Source organism: Ischnura elegans, chromosome X (genome assembly GCF_921293095.1).
Source record: "Ischnura elegans chromosome X, ioIscEleg1.1, whole genome shotgun sequence".
NCBI lineage: Eukaryota > Metazoa > Arthropoda > Insecta > Odonata > Coenagrionidae > Ischnura > Ischnura elegans.
The window spans coordinates 71,669,630-71,681,161 of NC_060259.1; positions in this window are offsets into that span (position 1 = coordinate 71,669,630).

Consider the following 11,532-nt stretch of genomic DNA (forward strand, 5'->3'; position numbering starts at 1 on the left):
GTGGCTATGCGCATTTGCGTAGGCGTGACTTTGGAACCATGATGTGAATGTGACTGAAGCTAGAAAAAAATGACCGATTCTCGTCCTTCTAGTTGCTGGCAAACTCCCATCCTCATAGTGTAAAATCTGTCATGTCTTAAGACCACGCATCACTCCCGCTCAACCTGTTGTCATTGCAGTTACTATATGGAAATCAAATGACTAACATGAAGATAAGAATGGATAGTAGATATGGTTATGTTTGATTTATAAGTTTTCTCGGTCTTCCATCCTGTCTAAATACCTATTTCATGAGCGTTTTAATGACCGTCTTCGCGATCAACCTGAAGGAATGAACTTTTATATTACCTTGTTCACTCTCGCGGACGAGTTCCCCGAATTTTATGGCGTCAAAGTGGAGGCAAGTTTTCCTCTTGCAGTGGCTCTGTTCTGATGAGTGCTTCATTATCCAGCAGTACATCCTTGTCGCTTATCGTGTCTGCGTCTGATAGTGCGTAATCTTTTCATTGTCAAGGTCGTGGCTGTGCGCATGTGCGTAGGCGTGACTGTGGAACCATAATCTGAAATGTTAACATGAATGGACTCGGTCGGGACTTCGTGGAAGGACAGCACTATTATCTATCTAATAAATACACTGCATAACGTCTGCAATCTCGTTCACAGCATGTATTAACTCGTGATTTTAACTAGTTTTGCTGGCTTGGCATCACCCAGTACATGCATCTCTTGATTCATTTGCATTTTGTGCTTAAAAAAAGTGAAAGTTAGTTTATTTCTTTGATGGCTTATTAGTATTTAAGTGCTTAGTCGTTAATCTCAGGTTTTCTCATCTATTCCATCCATCTCGCCAGTCTATTTATGACGAGTTACAGCAATTTATATTATATTCCCCCTATTATTTTTCGTCCCGCGGTTAGTTGAAAAATCACTGAAAGTGTCTCCATTAAATATTTTTCAATTAGGTAATTTTTGATTTTTATGTAGGTATTTTATTGATAAGTAGTCAAAATTCAAATTAAATTATATAGCTCATTAAAGAGAATATTTTCATTACAGCCTTGCCTCAACTCTGTTTTGCATGGGTATTGTTTAGTACAGCACTCTGCTTTATTAAAAATTATGGAAGTTAACTTAGAATATTATATTTTGAGTGAGATCTCTATCTTTCCCGAGTAGAAGACGAAGAATACGTTTTAAATGAAAGGTATTATGGGTTCATGTATGGTTTTGTTGAGTTTCAGGCTTAGAGATTGGTCCCTGAAAAAGTTTTCTGGCTAAAGGCAAATGAAGAAGGAATATTGAATCAGTTGTTTCGGAAGTTATGTGGTATGTAAAACAAAATTTAGTGTTGATTTTGGTATCTATCTGCTACAAGTTATGCGTGTGAGTTATCACTCGCGTATTTCCTGTATTCTTTCCCATCGAAATCCGTGCTAAAATTTTGTTACTAATCTTTACAGCAATCCAACTTCAGGGAAAGAATGTGTTTCGCCCATAATTTTTTATTATTTCCTTGAACTGTTTAGTTTTTAAAATGAACGTTTGTAATTTAAGTAAATTTAAATGCTGGTTGAGTGAATATATAAGCAAGTTGAGGGTATAACAAATTCTAAATAGAAGTCCACATTGTGGATTTCTCCTCTTTCATAGTTGGGTTGGAGCTTCATGCCTAATGACTAATAATTTATTTGTATATTTCAGTGAATTGTTACGCATATTACGGTTTTATTAACGCCTTAGTTTTGGCTGCAATGATGGATAGTTTGAATGTCTGGCAGTACCTTGGCGTCAAGTAAATAGTAATCAAATTATAAGTGCATTATGTTTCTTGAATCGCATAAAGTTTCACCTCCTAGAGGGACAGGACAATCGATCGTCTTTTGATCGTCGTTTGTTTTGCCCTCATCAAGTGAGAATCGTATTCCACTCTACCCGCTTTCCTCATTACTGCCTCAAGTTATTAAGACAAGCGTTAATCAGAGTTATGGTGCACGCAGGTAATTTAATGGAGCACAGGCAGATTGCCGCATAACATTTAATGTCAAGTGTTGATTACATTCAAGAAACTATAGGTTATTTATTGAGTTTCAATTGAAAGAATATCAGTTGTCTTACCTGCATTTGTGCTCATGGGCGTAATTATGATTTGTAGGTATTTTATTCCCATTTCAATATTCAATCGGCCATTGAAGACATTAATCGAAGGAAAAGTGGAAGGGAAGAACGGCCGAGTGAGAAAAAAAGATCTAGTGATGAAGAGTTTATAATAGAGGGATTGTGCTAGTGTTAACAAATTAGCTAATAAAACATTTGTGAGAAAAGCTGCGTTAAACCAATCTTTGGTTTGCTGACTGTTGATGATAATGCTATTATTCGATGAATTTATTTATTTGAATGCTTTATATCCATAATTTCAGAGACAATGGTTTAATTTTCTCTGTTGATTTGAATCCAGAAGTTCTAGGCATAGGTCCTGTGTCTTCGTGTGTCTCCAGGAATATTTTTGGTGTACGTCATTTTAGTACATGCTAGACTATTATTCAGAAGTTACTATAAATATTTATGGAATGGTTGTGTACCGTGAATTATAAGAATAGTGCTGCTTATGTCACTTCTAGAAAATAGATTTTAGTGACTGATGCTGCACTTAATTTCGTCAATCAAAGGCCGTTCGTGTTGTTTACTTTTTGCCTTATCACTCATTTAACACAGCACTTTTTGCGGGTTTGTTTACCTCTGAAACGATTGGCCTTTGCGTGTCGTTAATGATTACTCTTAAGCAAATATTAGTAGGTCAAATCGGTATCTTTGGTTACGCTCTTCGATTTTATTTGAAGTCGCATTGCTGTGGAAGTGCCTCAAGCAGATTTTAACATAGGTATGGGACAGGTATATTGTCTTAATTGTTTCAGTAAGAGCAAGTTTTTACTTCTTTAATACTTTGAAGGCACTCTAGGAATTGCGGTCTCTTCAGACAGTTTCGAGTTTTCGTTCAACGTGACCGATAACGGTAGTGAGTGTTAATTATATTTGTGGGATTCGAAAATGTGTTTCCATTGCCTTATACGGATTCTCTTTTTGGAAGATGTATCGTAAATATCTCTTCGTAATTATTGTATTACACTTTTTTCCCGGAATATCGTTAGCATTGTAGTGTCGTCTGCCGGCTGATACGTTCACACGCTAAGAGGCTATCCTATATCTCGTCCTCCAGCAAACATTTTTCAACTGCACCTATCGAGAGAATTAATATCTGGAATGGTCAGCTTTTCTTCTTTGCGTGGTAGATATTGCTGCATTGAGCCGTTGAGTTGAACAGTAACATTCGATATCCGATAACGCTAATTTCAAGTAATGAATGCTTAATGCGCTGTTTTGTAGAAGTTCCTCTTTTCTATGCGGAGTCAGTTTTCTTTGCAAATCCTCTCACTGGTAAACTGTACGCACAGCCATTCACGGTCACTCTTAATGGGGTACATCCGCACTATGGTATGTTATTTCGCATATTACGTGATCTATGATTATGACGTCATAAATAGGCAAACAGTTTATTTATTTTTTATCGATCGTTGGTGATTTATTGACCCTCGTGTCACACGTGATATGTGGGAGTGATCAGTCGTTCACTTTTACGCAAATCTTTGCTTATCTAGGGATGTTAAAATAAGCACACACAATCGCTCTCTTCCCTCTCTCTACCAAAATACTTATATCTCTTACTAACTTTGCTATTGTAAAAATAGCAAGTACGTGTATTCAATGTGGTATCAACAATAAAAATTATTTGGGAATCCTTTTTTTAATACTTTCTGTTATGGAAGCAGAATATTTATTAGAATTAAACTTTGTAATTCCAATTTCGTCTTTATTTATTTGGTTGCATGTATTTCCCACCATTTTTACTCCGTTTACATTCCATAACTTCACATTTGTTTATTTTTTATCTACTCGTATAATTTATTCCCATTTTCGAATCGAAAATAATTCTGCTTCCATATGGTCTTGATTATCCTTTTATTCCACTCTTATTTCTATGAGTTTCCTACTCTGTAGTTAAGTTTTGTCACCTATTCACTTCGATAAAACCGATTATTTTGTCATAATTTAGACAGCGATGAGGCATTAAGTGACCGAAGTATTGAACCTCTCATTTCCTTTGCTGGTTGGGCCTGTGAGATCGCATATCTTCAGGCATGGTTCGACAGTCAAAGGCGTGTTTAGGAATGCGATTGCTTCGCACGCGCCTCACCCCCTTTTCAAAATGCCGCAATTCATCGCAACCGGTTTTGTTTTATGTAATTGATTAGTCGTAGGATTAAGTTTCCTTTTTCATTATCCCCTTGTTAAGATCATCATAGGTCAGTGGTTTTAGAGCTGAGATATGTTTTAGTATCTTGCGCTGCATTGATGATTCCGTAGGTGGTCTATTGCCTCCCGGATATTCCCTAGCTTATTTTATGAGCTAGTTGCCAGGAGATAATCCATATGCAATTAATTTTAATACATTTCATCATAAATTAGAAAATTATTATAGCCAAGTTCTTTCATTTTTTGCAGCTGTTCTACCGCTGCCCCTTATATTTGAAGTTGTGGATAATTATTTATTTGAATGCATGCGGCTTTGTTATTTTTACATCAGGTTTTAACGTATACCAACGTGTCTTTGTTTTCCATGACTGCTATTTTTACCAAGCTTTGCCTAATTTATCCGCATGTTTTAATCCTAGTTTAATTTCTCTGAAGAATGGCCACACGTTATTCATCTTTCTCCTCTTTCGTGAAAGTATTCTGTTAAATTTGGGAGATATATTTTTCGCTGGAAGCGCTCAGTCGAATCCATTCCAAATTACCATAAATTCTAATCCGAAAAGGTCATGGAAAGGAGAGGCTCGTATAAAGGCTCCTATTATGGAAGCATTGTTTGAAGCTGCTCGTAATCGCCTGAACGGCCTGATTCAGAACGGCCTTCCGAGATTTTAAGACCGTTCCCGGATACGCGTTAGTTGCTGTGTTTTCACATGCTAATTTTGAAGGAAATAGGTGGTATATCAGTGAATCAATGTGAAACATGTCAGTGAATTGATGTATTATCATTTGTTGTGTATATTCAAATGATTTTAAAAATATTTTTCGATTATAAATAACCGATGGAAGAACTAAACCTATGCAGTGGTCAGATTCAGGTTAATAAGTGCAATATGACCTCCCCTGTTTCATGTAGCATTATTTGGTTACCATGAGTCTTATGAGAGTTTTTGATTGTAACTCTTAACTAATACATGCGTTACCAAGTAGATAAAACTATCCTAAGAAGACGACATTGATGTTACGTTATTTATGATGTGAAGAGAATAATGTCCATTTTATTCGCACAAATTCAATGTCATTAGTTCGCTTATTTCGTGTGGCCATGGTTGGGTGCATAAAGCCGTTCGTTCTCCGCACGCGCATACCGGCACCGGGCGCACTGGTCCAAGTGCGAGGTTGGGAAAGAAGTGTTTAGCTCATCTCCGCTCCGCTGACCCAGTTGCTAGCATCCGCCGCCGCCGGGAGAGCAGCAGCACCAGCTCCCCTTGTTCCGGGATCTACGTACGTGTCCCTCCCCTCCTCCTCTCTCTTTTCGTCCCCCTCCACCGCGCGCACCCACGAGCCAAGCCTCCCCTCCCCCCGCATTCCTCGGGGCCACCTCCCCTCCCCTCCCGCCCGCCCACGGAGCGCCCGCGCTTCCGGATCCTCTTGCCGCGGGAGGGGAAGGGATGGAGGGGGGGATCCTCCTTCCCCTATTCCCTTTGTCCCTTTCGGTGGCGCCGCGAGAGATAAGCGGATGGACCTCAGAATAAATCTGTGCGCCCGTCTAGCGTCATTTGTCCAAGGAGTGGAGTGACAGGTCGCCGCAACGTGTCACTAGTTGTCGTTATCGCCATCCAATCGCATCGATTGGCGTTTGAAGTATTTCAATTGATGGAAAATTAGAGAATTTCACTTTATGACGTTCGCTCGTGTGTATGAGGCGCGAACTGGGTTTCATAATATGCTACGTGCGTGTTAAATGTGCATGCTTTCACTAAATGTAGTTATTTAGTTCCCGTAAGGGAAGGTTCCCCTTAGATGAGCTTGAAGGTATCAGTGATGTTTTAATTGATTTGCCATTTCCATGATTTTAGCAGATTTTTATGGGCATGTTGTGGCTATGACCCTCGTCTTGCCGGACCATTTACATGTGTTTACACTACTTACCTGGTTGAGTGATTTCTTGTCTTCTCGTAATTGTCAAGGAAATGGTAAATTTTTATTTGAAATGTTTGGTTTGAAAATTCAATCTGATTATTCACAGCTGTAATTCTCTCCAATTATAAACAGTACGTAACTAAGGTCGTGTTACCTTTGCGTATTCATTTTAAACTCTACGCGGTACCCAAACGGGTGGCACCATGACTTTCGTTAACGATAAACATCCCATGAAAGAGGTTTTTCTTTACATACATTTATTTACTGATTATAATCGTGCTTGTATTATATCACTTGGAATATGGATTCTGTCCATGTGAAAGGTGTGAAGAAAAAGGTTTAAGAAAAGTAATTCTTCCTGACTTCCTAGCGGTCCATTGGACCAATCATGAAACATTTTTACTGCTGGCAAGCGAAGCCTCAAATATCTATTGCTTAAGCTATTTTGCTCGTGATTATCACTGATCTGGTTCAGTGTCTAACATTTTTATCGTAAATCTTTACGGTAACGAAATGTTGCTTTTAATACTCAAGCAGAACTGATGCGCTGTGTCAATTGGACAAAAATGCCTCAACGAATCTTTCGCGGCTATCGGCTCGTATTTTTCATCATATTTGGTCTCTTTCTTCGGATCTGCTCACATCCTGTCTTCTTTCCAACCGCGAAGTTTCTCTTTTTATTCCCACTCCACCGTTTCCCCACGTCATCCCTCGATCGCGACCTTCAGTATCCCATCCGCACTTCATATGTGCTTCCTAAAGTTGCCTTGCCCTCTCCTATTGTCTCCGGCTGCTTGCTCAAAGGTAGAACATTCTATCGACTTAAATTTTTCTGGCAAAGAAAGTCTAGTGCATTCCAAGCCACTAAGTTATCAATAATTGGGTCTTTCCTGTACGAAATTAAGTCTGTATAGACATTACCTACCTGAATCCCACCGAGCATGGAAAGAAAATAACACTAGAATCAGATTTTAAGGTATTAATTTAATTAGTACTGAACGGTGCCTCCAGAAAATCTAGTGTGTTCCAAGCCACTTAGGTATCAATAATTGAGTCTTTCCTGTGTAAAATTTAGCTGCGTTGACATTTCCCGCCTGATTCTCTTTGAACATGGACAGAAAATAACATTTCAATCAAAATATAAGGCAGTTTTCTAATTAGTACTGAATACTGGCTCCATCAAGGGTCTAAACTTGAAAGTTCTGTACTTAGCCCTTCAGTGAGAACTGAAGCATTTGGCTAACCGTGTTCATGTTGATGGATTCTTTGGCCTGTTTATGTTAACTAAATCCACCTATAAAATCCAATCATATCTCACTTGAAGTATTTATATGTATTTGAGAAAGCCATGTTTTTCTCCAAAGTTGCAAGTTGTTTTGCTGGGCCGCATAAAATATGCACTGCTACCAGCAAAAAATAATTCAATTGTTTGTTAAAATCATATTATCCGTAAATATCCTTTATGCTGTTTTACCAATAGGTATCATTCTATATATATTGAGTAAGAAATAGAGAATTTTATTCAGATAGCAAGAGAATTTTCTGCTGGTGGAGTTAACTATAAATGAGCCGATATATTCTATAGGTAAAAGGCCGCCCAAAATTTAGCTAATGGTTTGGAGAAACTCGGGCTTAACGCGGTACTTAATTAGTTGGCCTAACTTGTTCTTCTTTAAATTTATATTTTACAGATTTATATTTATATAGACCCTAGCGTTTTTCTTTAGATGTCATAGTTTTATGATACATATTCAAGTTATCCATATCGTTGTGAATTAGATGAATGCTAACTCGATGCAATATTCTTTTTTACTTACCTGCGTTTTGTTAACCTGGCGAATTTGGTGCGCTGTTCTTTATCCTCATGTTGTTGCAATTTCTTCTTGATTTAGCTCGTCATCTATAAATATTCCTTATGTTTGTGTTGTAGATGCGTGGGTCATAAAATTGTATTCACCGTTCCTATTTCGTTGTGTCTGAAGCTCCCGGATGAAGAAATGCATGAGAAAGTGTTTGACTCAAATAGCCAGACGCGTGACCCAAATAGTGCCGTTTCTACCGGATTCTCATCGATTTTTATTCTTGCCTTTATTACTCGGTCGTTCCGCCTACTGCAGTACTCGCATTGAAGTTTTTTCTTCAAACAATACCCTCACTGCTCCCGTAGCGTACATTTATAAAGATAGAAGTTTTTCATTATCCGTTGGACTTCCCGGCATGTCTCGGGTGAAAGATTCGAATCTGTGTTGAAAATATCTTCTATTTTATTGGGGAGCCGGAAAGTTAGTGCGTGGGATGGGAAGGCGATGTACTGTGGTGCAAATAAAGTTGACGGTGTGATGGGCATAGTTGGACCGCCGCTGGATCCGGCTTGGCTCCTAGATCTCTCGGCGATAAACGCAGCCCGTTGCTTACCTCAGTTGCTGTGCCCATCCTTTGAGCAGCAGCCTCGAGGTCTTCGGCGCATCGCTCTTCAAGGTTTTATGTAATACGAAAAGTGTTGCTAGAAGCAATCCCTGTCAGTGCTTAATATATAAAGTGTAGGTACCGGGACACATACCAGCACATTTTATACATCCTATTTTCAAATATAAGCCGATTCCCTTATATATAGAGCCTTTATAACTTCCGATATAAGCCGATATAACCCTTATAAATTCCGACTTTTTAAAACTTGTTATAAAAGAAACAATAAGGAATCATGTTTTACCAATTATAAAAAATGCGATAAAATTTTTCTACGAAGGCCAAATTTCCCGATATGCAAACGCCGCGGCGTCCCGGCCGAAATGATCTCTATCATTGATTCAATTAGGCATTGTGTAATATTGAAAAAAATATTTCTGCACGACCCGTTTCGTTATCACTACAACATTCTCAATCTAATTTAATCAAAGTTAATAATTTCCACCTCATCGCCCCACAAATCGTACATAACGTTTTGGTGAGTTCACCACCGACGTTGCGGAAAATACCAAGCTTAACCAATTTAAAGCCAAATCAATTGTCTTCGCCCCGAAGTATTGCCATGTGCCATTGGTTTCAATTTGATATAAATTTACCAGATACTCGGTTTCCTAATCATATCTGCTGCTTGAGGTTTAGGCACTCATTACTAAACGTGGATTCTTGAATTAATATGTATAAATTATGAATCTAATCTCAGGATTCCAGTAGAATTTTAGTCTTTCTTTATAGTCTAGTGTAACTGATAGATGACGTAAAAATTATGCTGTTTAATTCTCGATTAGTATTCTTGTTAGTTACATTTCCGCATCTGTGTGTGCATATTTACGGGATGCTTCGGATAAATGGGTGTGAAGCTTAATCGAAGCATTATGTACCTACCGGTCACGCTGTGGCCCAATTCACCGGAATGTACTGTAATTACGAAATAAATGAAGATTTTGTTCTCTTCTCTAATATTTTAATAAACCCCGGCCTGGATATCGAAGTGAGTCGTTTCTCAAGTCTTAAAATATGATCATAAAACTCTTGATATGTTCTCAATGGGAAGAAAATGTTATTTCTTTTTTCGTTCGTTTCGTTCTGGCAATCGCAATTTTCTGCCCACGCGGAGTGATTGACGCGCATACATTTTAAGCGCGTCACATCTCTCGGTTAACTGCGGAAGACAGGAAAATGGAGGCCAATAGGTAGAAGTGAAGATCACGAAGAGGTCAAAATCGCTTTGTGAAGCATTGCCGCACGAGATCCGGGTACCGGGGACAGCGGACGGTAAGTCCAGCCGGATTGAACCCCGGCGGTGGCCTGGGTCATGCCTCCTTGCCGCCTATGCGTACGCCACTTTCTAATAGTGCAGAATTAAAAATGCACGAGTATATAAAATGACGTTTGCACCAATATTCGATATCAATACATGTACTCTGACACAGTTTCGCTGATCCCCGTGAAAGTTCTCTGATCCCCAGTGATGCATATTTTAGGACGTTTTTAAACAATCTAATTTGTCGTAATTACCTGTCAGGTCCCTCGAATCCCCCCTTCCTTGCTGGTTCATATGCGAAGTATTAGGTTCACTGAAGTGATTAAAATTTTCGCTTTATGAAAGTGCTATAGTTCCTGATTTAGGTTTGGGGTCTTTTATTGAATTGCTGAATAAATAAAGTTTCTACTTCTTTTGCGCGTAGCATTTTTCTGCAAAAATCATTTTATCTGAAAAATCACGCATTTCTTTCTTAAATGAACAAACGATATTTCCTTTACAATCGGATATGACAATAATAATAAATTGTGATTGAAACTTTGAAATATCATAATTTTTCCCCTCCGAATTTTTTGGCTGATATATTCTGGCCACCCTATCTTGATACTTGGCAATCAATGTATGCACATGTTTAGCAGACGACGATCGTAGAAGTTGGGTTTCAGCTAGAATTGCTGGTACTTCAACGTGTACTTCAATTTTTTCCCTGTGATTGAATTTCGATTGTTAATTATATAAAGTTAATACGTTAATTTCCTTTAACCCGGTTTTTTCTCCATCGTATTTATTAACCGACCGTAAAAACATTTGGGATAACATTGATGATTTCATAAATTGTTATTTGTCGAGGTATTGAAGCTTTAATGAAAGATGGAATGCATTCTAAACTGTTGGAGAAACGTCGATGAATATATACTTCTACGTTAATTTCGTCTTATGTGGGGGATGGCAATATCTTTAGCTGGATCGAATCTCGAATGAGTGCATTTCGTTAAAGATGATTATGGCCGATACCTCGTGCAACCTTCGTAAATTGTACCTGTTATATCTGCCATGTTGATTGTTTATTTTGCTGGGTACGTTTTTTTATCTGTTGTACCCTAGACAAATATTGAAGATTTGAATAGCAGATTTTACAATTTGAGCTTCTTGAATACGATAATCAATGTAATACTTTAAGTCATGCGCAAATTAGTCGTGGCATTGTTATTATCATTATTGCTTTTCAAATTACTTGCCAAACTCTCCGCTTCACGATTTCTTTTCACGATGACGATGTCCTTGAAGAACGACAAAACTTGATTCAAAGAGATATATCGCGATACGTGCAATATTTCGCGGGTAATACAATTTTATTGCTAAAATTACGGTAGTTTATTGGATAACAATCAGATTATCGCTTAAACCATTTGTCTGCATTTACTTTTGGAAATACGAAGCAAATAGGAAAGTTTGAGTGTTATATCGTAGGGCGCCAAGTTTTGTTTTACTTTAGCGTAGATTTTCAGGAACGCCACAGTAAAAATTAAGGTAAGTGAAATCAGTTCTAGTACTACCCACCTCACTTAGGTTTAGAG